This window comes from Theropithecus gelada, chromosome 15 (assembly GCF_003255815.1).
Source record: "Theropithecus gelada isolate Dixy chromosome 15, Tgel_1.0, whole genome shotgun sequence".
In the NCBI taxonomy this organism is placed as follows: domain Eukaryota; kingdom Metazoa; phylum Chordata; class Mammalia; order Primates; family Cercopithecidae; genus Theropithecus; species Theropithecus gelada.
The window spans coordinates 98,702,909-98,717,346 of record NC_037683.1 but is presented as its reverse complement, the minus strand read 5'-3'; positions in this window follow the sequence as shown (position 1 = coordinate 98,717,346).

Genomic DNA, 14,438 nt, shown 5'->3' with positions numbered 1-14,438 from the left:
ATCTGTCGCTGACACAGGCAGCAATGTGGATTCTACACATCTTGTGGTTTTTTATCTTTGCAGAAGCCTGTGATGTTCAGTTCCAGCTTTGAGTTTCTGATTTAGTCATTGTTGACCCAACACAGTCGTCACAATTAGGAACAGTGTTAGGACACACCTCCCTCAAACTTCCATGCCATCTCCCTTGCTTGCCTTACTTAAAACAAAACAAAATGAAAAGAACATTGCCAACTTTCATCCTGTCCAGGGCCTCCTTCTGACCTGTTCGCATGAGACGATGTGGCGTCTATCTTCCCTCTTTAACGGGCATCACTGTTTCTTTCAGGATGAATAAGCAAGGAGTTGGACATCGAGTTTTTAAAAATTACACCCCATAGAGATTATATGTCATTTTTTATGTTTATGAAGGCTGCCGCTAGGCTCACAATAACATTTTTTATACTTTACTTTGCATGGGATTGAAGACTTACAATTCCTAATTCTTTTCTCCCCTCCTTGTTAACAAAATAATTGATACATCACATTTATTCCTCTGTCAAAACCCTGACTAAACAAGATTTAGTGGAATTCAGGAGTAATTCCATATATTTTTGGAAACATTATGAGGTTTCATAAAGGGTTTTGTCTCCTAAGTATTTCCAATTTTTCTTGCCGAAAATTCCTTTTTTTAAAATTTTGATACAGGGTCTTGCTGGAGTGCAGTGGCAAGATCATAGCTCACTGAAATCTCAAACTCCTGGGCTAAAGCTATCTCCCACCTCAGCCTCCCAAGTAACTGGGGCCAAAGGCACGTGCCACCATGCCCAGCTAATTTTAAACTTTTTTTTCAGAGATGGGGGTCTTGCTATGCCACCCAGGCTGGTCTCAAACTCCTAGCTTCAAGCCATCCTTCCATCTCACCCTACCAAATTTGTGTGGGAAGCCACGTCTCAGGGTGGGATCACAGGTGTGAGCCACCTTGCTTGGCCTGGCCTAAAATTCTAAAGTTACTTATTTCTTGCATCCTTACACTTTTGATAAAAATATACGGTGCTGGGGCCTGGCATGGTGGAGGCTGAAGTGGGTGGGTCACCTGAGGTCAGGAGTTTAAGACCATCCTGGCCAACGTGGTAAAACCCCGCTTCTACTAAAAATACAAAAATTAACTGGGCATGGTGGCGGGCACCTGTACTTGCAGCTACTCAGGAGGCTGAGGCAGAAGAATCGCTTGAACCCAGGAGGTGGAGGTTGCAGTGAGTCAAGATCGTGCCATTGCACTCCAGCCTGGGTGACAAGAGTGAAACTCTGTCTCAAAAACAAATAAAAAACTATATATATATATATATATATATATATATATATATGTATGTATATGTGTGTATATATGTGTATATACATATATATAGTGAGAGGAAGAGGGAAGATCCTGGGAGGGAATGGCTAGCTGCCTAACTTTATCCCTTTGGTCATTAGAACTCTAATGGCTTCCTCATGCCTGGAGAGGTGGTGTGAGCGTGTCCATAGTGCTGGTTTTGGAGTGCAGGGGTCAGTCTGGATCCTGTCCCAGATCTTCAGCTTCCCACCTTTGTCACCTTTAGCAGGTACTTGGACTCTGTGATTCCCCAGTTGCACCGCTTTTCAAATGGAGAAAATCCAACTACCTCAGAGGATTGTTGCAAGGAGAATCTGTGCAGTGCCCTGGGTCCAGTGCCTCCATAAGTCTGGTCCCTGTAAATGCTTCCTTTAGTGCCTGTCCTAGGGCTGGAAGTGAGGTCACGCGAATTTCCATCCTGGTGAACTGACCATCTGCCTGGGTATGGTGGATCACTTTATGTCTTCCTGGGGTACATGGAGGGAGGGTTGTGCTCTCAGGAAGCCCTCTTCAACCTTCAGGGCTCCAGGCCATGTTTCCTTCCTTCCCTGCCTGGCTGCGTCTCTGGCCTGTGAGTCTTTTCCCTGCACCTGCCTGTGCACCTGCTGATCTTCCGTGTAACTTCCCGCCTGCCCTCAGCCCACACTCCTCCTCCTGATGTTCAAACCAATCCCACTGCCTCGTCAACGTTATCTCACCCCTTAAAGCTTTCTCTGTCTCTTTTGATTTCTCTCTTTGGTTGACGTGTATACATCAGGCAAAGCTGATAGGACTGGAAAATCTAATTTTCCCCACAATAGAGCATCATATGGGCAACTGAGACCAACACTGCAGTTTTCACTGTATGGTACTAACTGGAATGGGTCTTCCTTCTTGCCACCTCCCCCCAGTGCTGGAGGTCCCTGTGGGCTTGGGCTCACCCTCGGCTCTTCCTGTTCCTTGCAGCTGTCATCAGCTGCCAGCTGTTAACTCCCATATTTTAGGATACAGCAATGTTGCAGTCTTCTTTAGATTCCCTATTAAAATCTGGTAAAACTTCTTTTTACTTTGGCTTCTGTCTCTGGATTCTAAGATAAAATCTTGCGGTACCTTACCCTATATCCTGCATGTTTTGACATTTTCCCTCGTCTGTTACACAATTGAAGTTCCTTCCCCTCTCTTGGATATGCAGGGAGAAGTCTCCTATCTCTCACCGGCCATCTTTCCTTTTCTTGTCTTTTTTCCTTGTTTAGATTTATCATGATTACCTGTATTTATGTGCTTGATTTTTAAAAGTTGCAACTTTTCAGCAACATCAAAGCAGGTGGGTAGGAGTCTGTCAAGTCCACAAAAGGAACAGGCATTCCAGTCCCAGACGAAGGGATCCCGGTCAGGATTGGGGGTGCATCCCTGCTATTAATTACATATGGTTTCATCCTGGACAAGGGATTTGATTTTGGAGTTGTCATTTCCCATAAAATCTTTTTTGTGTCTATCCTGGGAAGAATAAATGAGATAACATAAAAATACAAGTCGGTAAGCTCAAATATGAATTTGAATGCAGACTATTATAATTATCACAAAGGAAATTGGAGATAGGGTGTTAGGTGCTACAGCAAAGGCTGAGGAGACCCTGAGGAATTTACTTCTAAACAACAAAGTCTGGTTACAACAGAAAACCTCCTTGCCTGAGTCTTTATTCTGGCTGCTGGACTCAGCTGGTGAGTGAGGAACACTGGACTCTACACGGTCGAAGAGCTCATGCCCTGCAGCTGACGTGTGGGATTGGCGAGTGACTGTTCCAGCTTTCTCACCCTGGGGCATTTTCTTTATTCTCCTCCTGAGTTCTCCAGGGGATCTAAGCTGGGCTGCGCACCACAGTGGCTGGTTTGATCACACACCTTTTCTTGGTCTCCTTCCTTTCCCGCTCTCATTTCTCCACTTCCCTGCTGGTGTTTCCTGGGATCACCTTGCAAATAAATCCCAGTCAAATCCTTGCCTCCGTGACTACCAAGTTAGGGCTCTGAGTCTCCCTAAAGACATTAATCTCCTAAAAGAAAATAATCCCATGACATCCAGACTGCGAAGTGAGCCAAAGGTTCCTGGTTGCTATTATTTTTCTAAAGAGTGTGAAGGCTCTTTATATTAACGTTTTCCTGTTGTTCTTTTACACAAGAGGAAGGATTAACGGACAACCAGAGCTCTAGGCCTGTGAGCGGCCCATCAGAATTCCCAGGCAGTGAGCTGGGAAAGAAAATGTGTAAGCTGAATAATGGTCCCACAAAAAAAATCCATGCTTCAATCCCTAGAACCTCTAGAAGTTACTTTATATGGTGGGGTTCCCAACCCCTGGGCCACAGACCAGTGTCAGTCCATGATCTGTTAGGAACCAAGCTGCACAGCATGGGATGAGTGGCTTGCATGAGGTGAGTGAGCATGCATTTCCACCTGAGCTCCGTCTCCTCTCAGATCAGGGATAGCATTACATTCTCATAGGAGCCAGAGCCCTGTTGTGAACTGCACATGCCAGGGATCTAGGTTGCATGCTCCTTATGAGAATCTAACTAACGTCTGATGATCTGAGGTGGAACAGTCCCCATCCTCTGGGAAGACTTTAGTGAAAGATAATTTTTTGCATTGTCTTCCATGAAACCAGTCTCTGGTGCCAAAAGGGTTGGGGACCACTGGTATATGGGACAGAGGGGCTTTATAGATGTACTTAATTTAAGGGTTTTGAGATGAGGAGATTATCTTGGATTATTCAAGTGGACTCTAAATGCAATCACCTAGATCTTTATCAGAGGAAAGCAGAGAAGGCAGCAACGTGTCTATAGAGTCAGAGAGTTGGTGGTGGGGCCACAAGCCAAAGAATGCAGGCAGCTCCCAGAAGCGGGAAGAGATAGGGATGGGTTCCTCCCTGGAGCCTCTGGAGGGAGTGCAGCCCTATCAATAACCGCATTTCAGCCAAATAGTACTGCTTTCAGAGTTCTGATCTCTATGAATGTAAGAAAATAAATTTCTGTTGTTTAAAGCCACCAAGTTTGTGGGAATTTGTGACAACAGCCACAGGAAACTAATGCAGAGGGTAAGTGAGGACAGAAAGAGGAAAGGAGCATGGGGCTGAAGCCTGGCCTAGATGGAGCCTATTTCCTATCTCTGAGCCATCTCAAAAGCCAAGCCTCATCCCACAGCTTGCATGCCTATAAAAATGGTAGCACACCACCTGATATGAAGCTCATTATTTCTTTGGCCATTTCTGACCATCCCTAATCTTCTCTACATTGAGGTAAAATAGGTTTCCTAGAAACTGTTGACCATCAGTTATTATCCCCAGAATTGTCAAAAGTCAGAACTGAAAAGGACTTTCTAGACGTCATCTTCTGATGTTTTCCAAATTGCAGAACTATTAGTGGAATATAAAAATCCATTTAGTAGGGTACAACCAACATTTTACCAAAATGAGATAAAAAAGAGTATCAGAATGCATAAATTGTAGCAAGGAAGCATTTTGTTTTGTAAAATTTTGTTTTTTATATATATATATACACACACCAAAATTGTGTGTGTCTGTGTGTGTGTGTGTGTGTGTGTGTGTGTGTGTGTGCTGGGTTTCAAGGCAAACTTTATTTTTTGCTATGAGTAATTTTAGAAACTTAAAAAACACTGATGTTGTTTACCTCCTTATTTTGCAGATGAGATAAATTAGACCCAGAAAAGTAAAATGACTTGCTTAAGATCCCCCAGCTGGCCAAAGGAAGAGTCCAGCTGGAATTTTCTTGACCTGCATTTAGTGCTTTTTGAGGTACAACATCAGCCTTGCTGAAGAAGCCTAATTCTTCTTGCATATTCAGACAGCAAATAGTACTCTTGTATCTCCACTGAGTTTTCTCTTCTTCATGAGTAACATTCCTAGTTTTTAAAATAGTGCCTCGAATAAAAGGCTTTCAAAGCTCTTAAGCATCCTCATTTACCCTCTTCTCTATACACTTGAAATTGTTTGTACACATTTATAAATGTTGTACTCAGAGCTCATTTTTGTTCATTGTATTAGTGGGGTCATCATCTCCATTATTCCTGACTTTCTGCCTCTATAAAGATAATCTAAGTTTGCATTACCGTTTTGGGAAGCCGTATTATATTATTGAGTTCAACTGAATTTATTTTCAATTGAACTACCCACTTTTTTTACTTGTGGTGGGGAGGAAGCAAGGAGGGAAAGAAGGAAGGAAGGAGGGAAGGCTGGCTAATTTTTGTATTTTTAGTAGAGATGGGGTTTTACCGTGTTGGCTGGGTTGATCTCAAACTCCTGGCCTCAGGTGATCTGCCTGCCTCGGCCTCCCAAAATGCTGGGATTACAGGCGTGAGCCTCTGCGCCTGGCCTATTGTATAATATTTAAACGGAGACCTTTTCTCCCTCAGTTTTGGCCGAGTCTACAAAAGCTGTGAATAATAAAGGAGGCCTCAAAGGCCCAAACATCCTAGACAGAAGGATTAGAGTGCACATGCAGATTGCTGACTACATCAGAAGGTTATAAAAGTGTGGCCAGAACTAGCCTTTCACCCAGCATGAGGTTCTGGAAGAGCCAAGGAGGGGCAGGGTGTTGAAGTTATTGTGTATTTACCTCCTGCCCCCAAGGAGAGAGGAGTATTTCTCTCTCTCATTTCCAACTATGTGAGAAGAGCATTAAGGTGACAATTTAGAGAGTTGTCTTGTGTCCCATGGAGTTTGGGAACATAAGGACTGGTGTTGGAGTTTTGTCAGGAAAAGTCTAAGGCAGGAGGGTGTGTGCAGGTGAATCAGAGGTAGCAAAGCCAGGTCTAGAGAGAGCCACAGTTTCACCGAGCAAGGGCAAAGGTCCATATTTTCCACTGCCCAGGTGTGGACCCTGCAAAATGAAACTGGCCTGGGTTGTCTTAAAAAGTATTTTGTGCAAGAAAAATTCTGGAGACTGGGCTAAGGGACTGATGCCCGAATCCCCCAGCAGTAGGGGAGGGGTCATAAGTGATTAGCTGTGGAAAAGGCATTTTCCATTTGAGGGACCTGTAGGTGGAATCCCCCAGCAGAGGGTCTCTGAGGGACCCGCAAAGGCACCCCACAAAAGAGAATTAAATGTGGACATCCATCGTTCTCAGAAAGTACCAATGGCAAGTGACCAAGTGCCAGTCAGGACAGAACTCTTCACATCCCATCTCCCTTCGTATTCTACCTGCTCTATTCCCAGAGAGCAGAGAAACTCCAGGGACTACAGCTAGTGAGTGGGAGTGGACATAGGAAATGGTCACGAAGCTGACCTACTCCACTGCTCTCATTATTGACCTTTGAGTCTGGATATAGCTGTGCTGGGTCAGGGAAGACAGAAGCTTTGATTGGATAAGTTCAAAGTTTTGATGATCAACGTGGAGTGGACTGGGAACTGTGAGATCATCAGAGTGCCTTGGACATTTTAATGCCATAGTGAAGGAACTACTTGATTCTTTTCTAAGAGTGACCCCTGAAATGCTATAGGACAGGTCCAAGATGTCATACAGTGTCAGTAAAGAATGGGTCAATGGCTACCCTGGGCATGGTGGCTCGTGGGTATAATCCCAGCACTTTGAGAAGTCGAGGCAGGAAGATTGCTTGAGGCCGGAAGTTCAAGACTAGCCTGGGCAACATAGTGAGACCTTGTCTCTAGAATATATAAAGCTGGGCATTGTGGCATGAGCCTGTATTCTTAGCTATTCAGGAAGCTGAGGCAGGAGGATTGCTTGAGCCCAGGAATTCAAGGCTTCAGTGAGCTATAACGGTGCCATGGCATTCTAGCCTGGGCTACACAGTGAAACTCTGTCTCTTAAAAGAAAAAAGAAAAAGAATGGGTAAATAGAGTAAGTTTAGAAGGAATTAGTGAGAAAAAAACATTTAAATTAAGTTTGCTTTGTTACACATTATCAATGCCAATTGTTCAGTTAGTAATGAACAAAATAGGACAATTGTAATAACCAAGAAAGCTCTTTCCCTCTTTCCACATATTTGCTCTCTCATCCAATTTCTTATCACTCATAGACTTGATAAATCATTTCTATTAAAGTTGCAAGAAGTTATTCCATGAGGCTAACCATTGACATTGCCATGGCATTGTATTCTGATTGGGTTGTGAGCATAGGCTGCCAGGTGACAATAAATAAATTCCAGGGGACAGATGTTAAATTTGTGTAACATATTGATTACATATAGAGGTTGCTTGTTAGAGAAGGTACTTGTTGAATTATGAGATAGTATAACGAATGTTAGTACTAATGTGACTTTTCTTGTCATTATTGCCACCATCTGAATATGGTTTGAAATTAAGTATACAATGATTTCAAATCAGGACATAGTTTTACAAACTCTCCATATTTTATTGTAAAGTAAATAATAAAGTGACTAAAATATACAATCTTGACTATTATTTCAGCTATTGCTATGGGGAGTACATAGCTATTTTAAATCAATTGCAGTATGATAATTTGAGTATTATATGTCTATCTCTTAGACAATAACATCTATTGTGGCAAGGATCACAGCTTTTATTTAATTACATGGGCCAAGTGTTCTGGGCATTCTCTGAAGATGTGAACTGGTGTTCTATGTTTAAATGGAGACCCTCAGCTTCCAGCCTTACTCTGGCTTATCCAGCAAGTCACATGTGGTTGTGTTCCTGTTGTCTTTCAAACATTTCAATATTCCCTTCTAGACAAACTACAATATTTAGTATTGTTTGAAGTCCCATTAAGAAGGGGGAACATTCTTCTCTAAGAAAACATTATTTCTGAATTTCAGAAGGGTGCTATTCAATTTCAAAGACCATTCTTACACAAGTATAATATCAGAAAACACGATCTGAACAAATTGCATTATTTATTTGGAAATATTTGTATATTTTGTTAATTTTCTAGTGTTTTGTCTTAGTACAAGTTCTCTCAAAAGCAGATACCAAGACGAGGACTCACTTGAAGCAGATTATTTGAAAGTTAATCCCAAGAAATGCCAAAAGGGGAGTCAGAGCACCAATAAAGGATGTTACCATCCTTACCCAAGTAAGGGTGAGTTATGGAGCTGGTTATTCCTGTGAGCTGCTGGGGAGCTTAGGAAATCAGTAAAATGCACCTCAGGGTTATCTCAACCAGGGGTGAGGAAGCAGGGTATCCATCCATCAGTCACATTAGGGGCTGCTTCCTGGGGAACTAACTCTCTGTGCAGTTCTGTCCTGTGATGTCCCAGGCTGAGTGGGCTCTCAGTCAGGGCAAAAGAGGCTTGAGTCAGTTGCAGGTGTTTGCTTTAAACTTTAAGATCGTGGAGGATATGGCCAGGGGAAATGGGCCAGACACAGACAGGATCTGCTACACTTGGGCTAACAAAAAATTGGTGAAATGGGGAGTGGTGCCTGCTAGAAATCACAAGACCATGTTAGTTTCAAGTCAATGTATCTTTTCTTGAGGTACGTAGAATAGGCAAAGGTTATTTGCAATGATAAAAATCACTGGGTGGGTTTTGGGGGAACCCACCCCCAATATTTCAACGTAGGTTCTTTCTATTTTCCATGAGTGTCGGCCAGCTGATAAATAAAGAGAAAGAGTACAAAGAGAGGAATTTTACAGCTGGGCTGCCGGGGGTGACATCACATATCAGAAGGACCATGATGCCCGCCTGAGCCTCAAACCAGTAAGTTTTTATTAAGGGTTTTAAAAAGGGAAGGGGTTGTAAGAACAGGAGTAGGTACAAAGATCACATGCTTCAAAGGGCAAAAAGCAGAACTACTAATAAGGATCTAACAAAGATCACATGCTTCGGAGGGAACAGGACAAAGGGCAAAAGCAGAAGTACTGATAAGGGTTTATGTTCAGTGGTGCATGTATTGTCTTCATAGACATCTTAAACAACAGAAAACAGAGTTTGAGAGCAGAGAATCAGTCTGACCACAAATTTACCAGGGCAGGGTTTCCCAACCATAGTAAGGCTGAGGGTACTGTAGGAGACCAGGGCATATCTCAGTCCTTATCTCAACCGCATAAGACAGACATTCCCAGAGTGGCTGTTTATAGACCTCCCCCAAGGAATGCATTCCTTTCCCAGGGTATTAATATTAATATCCCTTGCCAGGAAGAGAATTCAGCACTATCTCTCCTACTTGCACGTCCATTTATAGGCTTTCTGCAAGAAGAAAAATATGGTTCTTTTTGCCCAACTCCACAGGCAGTCAGACCTTATGGTTGTCTTCCCTTGTTCCCTAAAAATTGCTGTTATTCTGTTCTTTTTCAAGGTGCAGTGATTTCATATTGTTCAAACACACATGTTTTACAATCAATTTGTACAGTTAATACAATTATCACAGTGGTCCTGAGGTAACATACATCCTCAGCTTATGAAGAAAACGGGATTAAGAGATTAAAAACAGGCATAAGAAATCATAAAAGTATTATTTGGTAACTGATAAGTGTCCATGAAATCTTCACAATTTATGTTCCTCTGTCATGGCTCCAGCTGGTCCCTCCATTTGGGGTCCCTGACTTCCTGCAACAAGTGGATAGATCAGATGGATGCTTTGTGAAGGTCATTCAACCTGCCCAGTGAAACATCACACAACACCAAATAAAGGAATAAAAGTGGCTAAGCCAGAATCAGGGCTAAACCAGAGGCAAGGAATGGTCTTATCAATGCCTGAGTGGGTATGTATGTGTGTGCTATTAGCCTTACAAGAGCTTGAAGAGTAGGAGAGTTTTGAAGTCCCGTTTTGAAGAACTTAGTGAAAATATACATCTCCTAATTTTAAATATATATTCAAGAATTGGACAAATTAGAAACACTTTGCAAGTTTTATTTGCCCCTCTATGATGACCTATGAATTTGAATCTTGACCACCTTCACAAGCTAACAATGTCCACAAGCAATTGCTTTACTTCATTGCCAAAGTAACATCTAGAAATCTCCTTTCTGTCCTCTGAACAACTGTAGCGACCCAAGAATCTAATTTGGTGACTCATAAATGATTGTGTTCCATCTCTTGACATTTATTTTTAAATTCTACAAAAACACCAGCTCACAGGATGTTGGTTTTTTCCTCCAGTATTTCTGCTGTTCCCCAGCTGTTTGAAATGCGTTGTGGTTTTGACTTCTTCAAACTACCTCCTGTGATGAAGATTACCTTAATTGCTTGTTTGTAGAACATTCAGTCAGAGACATAATATGCTGTAATAATTATTAATAGGTGAAGGCTGACATTTTACATTCCTTGTTATTCTGTTAGCAGTTTCTTATGACTACTTTTTGGCTTTTTAAAAAAAATTTGCCTTGAAGACAGAATATCCTTTGAAGGTTTGGGATCACAATGCTATCATCCCCTAAAGGGCCACAACATGGTCAGAGAAAAGGCTTCTTTTTTTCTTTCAAACAATATTCAACAACCATTTATTGAGCATCTATTATGTGCCAGACACTTGTCCAAGGTGTAGGGGATACCGATGTAAACATATCAGATTAGACTTTACCCCCTTGGTGACTAAATTCTAATGGAGGAAACAGAAAACAAGCATGCAAACAAATCAGTGTGTGAAATAATTTAACATAATGACAATGCTATGAAGAAAATGAAGCAGAAACCATAAGCAACCAATGTTTTTATGTGTGTGTGTGTTTTTTCTCCCCAGAGCCATTGTATGCACATTTAAAAATTCCAAATATATATTCAGTTTTCCCCTTTCTTATGCAAAAATTTTGGCATACTGTACCATATATCCGTTTTTACTGCCATCTCTTTTCTGCTTAGCCATATATCTTACAGATCATTCCTTATCACTACTTAATGAACTTCTTCATTATTCTTATATGGCTACAACATATTCCATTGTGCAGGGGTACACAGCTTATTTCACCGGACTTATTTGATAGATATTTAGGTCATTTCTAGTCTTTTGCTCTCTCAGTCAATGCTGTAATGAATATCCTTTTGCATATATCATTTTGCACATGCAAAGGTCTAACTGTCAGAGGTTAAATTGTTAGGTCATAAGTATGCATATTTGTAATTTTTAAGTGAATGAATTTTATGCTATAGCTTTTATTAATAGGAAATATGTATACATAGTAAATCTTAGACATAAACAAAATTGCATATAATGAAAATTAGGTCCTCCTCACATCTATTTTCTATCAGCATCAAATTCCTTTCTCCAAAGGACACAAATGTCACTTACTTTTTGCTTTTTTTCTTGTATATCATTCCAGACACTTTCTGTCTCTCACTACACACATGCACACACACATACACACACACACAAACTCTCACACACACACACATAATAGGGATGCATAGACTTTATTGTCTCACCATTGTATTCCTGCCATATAGCATCATTGCTCTGGATGCCATTAATACAAGTGCTGGTTATATTGGCTTCCCCATGCCTATCATGTAGGGAAGGGCAGCTATGGGTATGAAGTCCTATACTGCCCTTGGCCACAATTTTTTGAACCTGTTCCGTAAGTCCTTGCTTCCTTTTGTCTTTGGTACTTGTCAATCATTCTGAGATCTTCCTTAACCATCATGCTAGAGACTCTGTGTGTGTGTCTGTGTGAGTGTGCATGGGTGTGTGCAGTGGATCTTCTATTGCCTTTGTCCTCGAATTCCTTTAGCAAGTGGCTTACTCTCAACGTTACGTGAGGTACATCCTTCAATAATGCCCTGAAAAAAAGGTTTATGGGAGGTAAATTTTCTGAGACCTTGAATGCCTGAAAATATTTTTGTTCCATCTTCTCACATAATAGACTGCCTGACTGGGTATAGAATTTTAAGATAGAAAATAAATTTCTTCAGCATTTCGAAGATATTCTTCAATTATCTGTGAGTTCCCAGTGTTGCTCTTGAATAAGCTGAACAATTCTGATTACAAATCCTTTGTAAGGGACCTCCTCTTTCTTCTCTCAGACTCTAAAGATCCTGTTGATGCTGATGTTTTATAATTTCACAATGATGTACCTTATTGTTGATTTATTTTTACACATTGTGTTGGGCACTAAGGGCACCCTCTTAACTTAAAAAAAATATGTTTTTCAGGTCCTGGTAATTTTCTCGAATGATTTCATTGACTGTTTCCTCCCTCTACTTCTTCCATTCTGTCTTTTGAGACTTCCTATCATTTATTCCTGCAACTTTTAGAATACTTGTCCTTTGATTTTGTTAATTCATTTCTCTTATTTTTTATCTTTGACTTTTTACTTAAGTTCTGCGAGGTTTTCTCAATTTTACCTTCAAAGCTTTCTGGTGATATTTTTCTCCTCTGCTCTCGTGTTTCATTTCAGAAGCTTTTTTAAAATGCCTGAATGTTACTTTTCTGTAGCATTTTGTTCTTGCTTCATAGAAGCAAATATTGATTTATCTCATGATGTGTGCATACATCCAAGTTTTTTTCTCTTTCATTCTATAAAGACTGGGGATTAAAAGACGTGTTAATGTGCTGCCACATCAGGACAGCTATGAAATCCCAGGGTCAGAAACCTAACAGGAGCAATCACCCCATAGGCCAAGCTAGCCACAGAGTGACGCCAGATCAGCTTCTCAGCTTCCTGTCTCCACCATATACTGTTGCCTGCAAGTGGACAGTGCCACTATGTCTTTGCCCTCCGTCCCTGTGGAGGCAACACAATATTGTGCATAGAAAAGAAAGCTGAACTGGGGGATTGTGATGGGAGGCTAAAAACTAGGAGGCTTGGAAATGTGATTGGTGACTAAAATTTTAATAACTAGATTAAAAAATTACTAGTCCTGATTAAGTTCACTGAACTAGGGTAGAGCAAACTGTCTTCTCCAGATGGGTTAGGAGTTCAAAGCCAAGAAAATAGGGGCAATCATGAAAAACAAATATCAGCCTCAAGACTATATGTATATGAAGAGTGATGCTCTAGTTACACCTGTTTTTTCATATTATGTGTCTATTTTTACAGGTGCTTGAGTGAGAGTCAAATCTCCATATACCAATCATGGAGCAGAGGTGCTATGAGAGATTCCTAACTCCTGAACAACTGTGACAAAGATAGGTGTCTGACCACCAAATGTTCCTGTTTTGCCCACAAGTGGCAGCTCCGCCAGGGAATGCATATTTCATCTAGGTAGGGTTATGTGATTAATTCCCCTTAAAGACATGTAAACAGCAGCAACAGATGCCATTTCTCACCTGAGGTTGTTGGTATGGGGTGCATGATCCTCTGCATATTCATTTCCTCCGCCATGGATTCTTAGCATCGGGAGCCACAGGAGAGAAGCCATCTGGATTTCTGAGTCATTATTTGGAGGAAAACCTCATCTTGAACTGAGACATGAGTAAAAGACAAACTTCTGAAATTGTACTAAGCCATTAAGATGTGAGGTTCTTTTGCGTAATGGTCTGCCTTCATGAACACACACAGACACATTTTGTCGGCTTACTAGGAATGCCCTTTGTGTTACTGAGCTTGCTGCTAGTGACAATATTACAAATATTCTTACATTTAGGGGCACATTATATTTTGGGGATGCATTTTACGTAACAACTATGGTAGAGCTATATTCCATTGTTAAAAACAAAAATCCACAATGTATGAAGGTGCAGGCTCACACCAACAGATAAAACAGGTAACTATCCCCACAGCACAAGAGGATTATTCACTTCACTGAATTATCCATTTTAGCATGAAAAAAAAAAGTATCAGGCTTCCTTAGGAGATATGACTAACCTAATAAGATGGGCATTACTTGCATGCAGAGGCCCCTCAGCTCCTGCTTTTCAAAGACCATCCAGTTCACTTGAAATGTGGTGCATCTAGGAAAAGTCATTCCAGGGGCTCAGGCAGGGCCCTTCTTGCTCTCTTGCACATTCCTTCTGAGCACTCATTTCATTGGCAGGTAGTACTCCTGAATACACCTCACATGAGAGTAAACTGGGCAGGAATAGTGAGCTTTCCCAGCCACCTGGAGCTCAGAACCCCTGCTTACCTCATGTGGGACTTTCAGCTCTCCATCTCCACTTTGGATTGTTGTTGGAAGCTCCTGGTGCATGTTACTTCTCGATCTCCTAGACCTTCCAGAACATCACAGAATGTCCTCACTTCAGTTCCCTT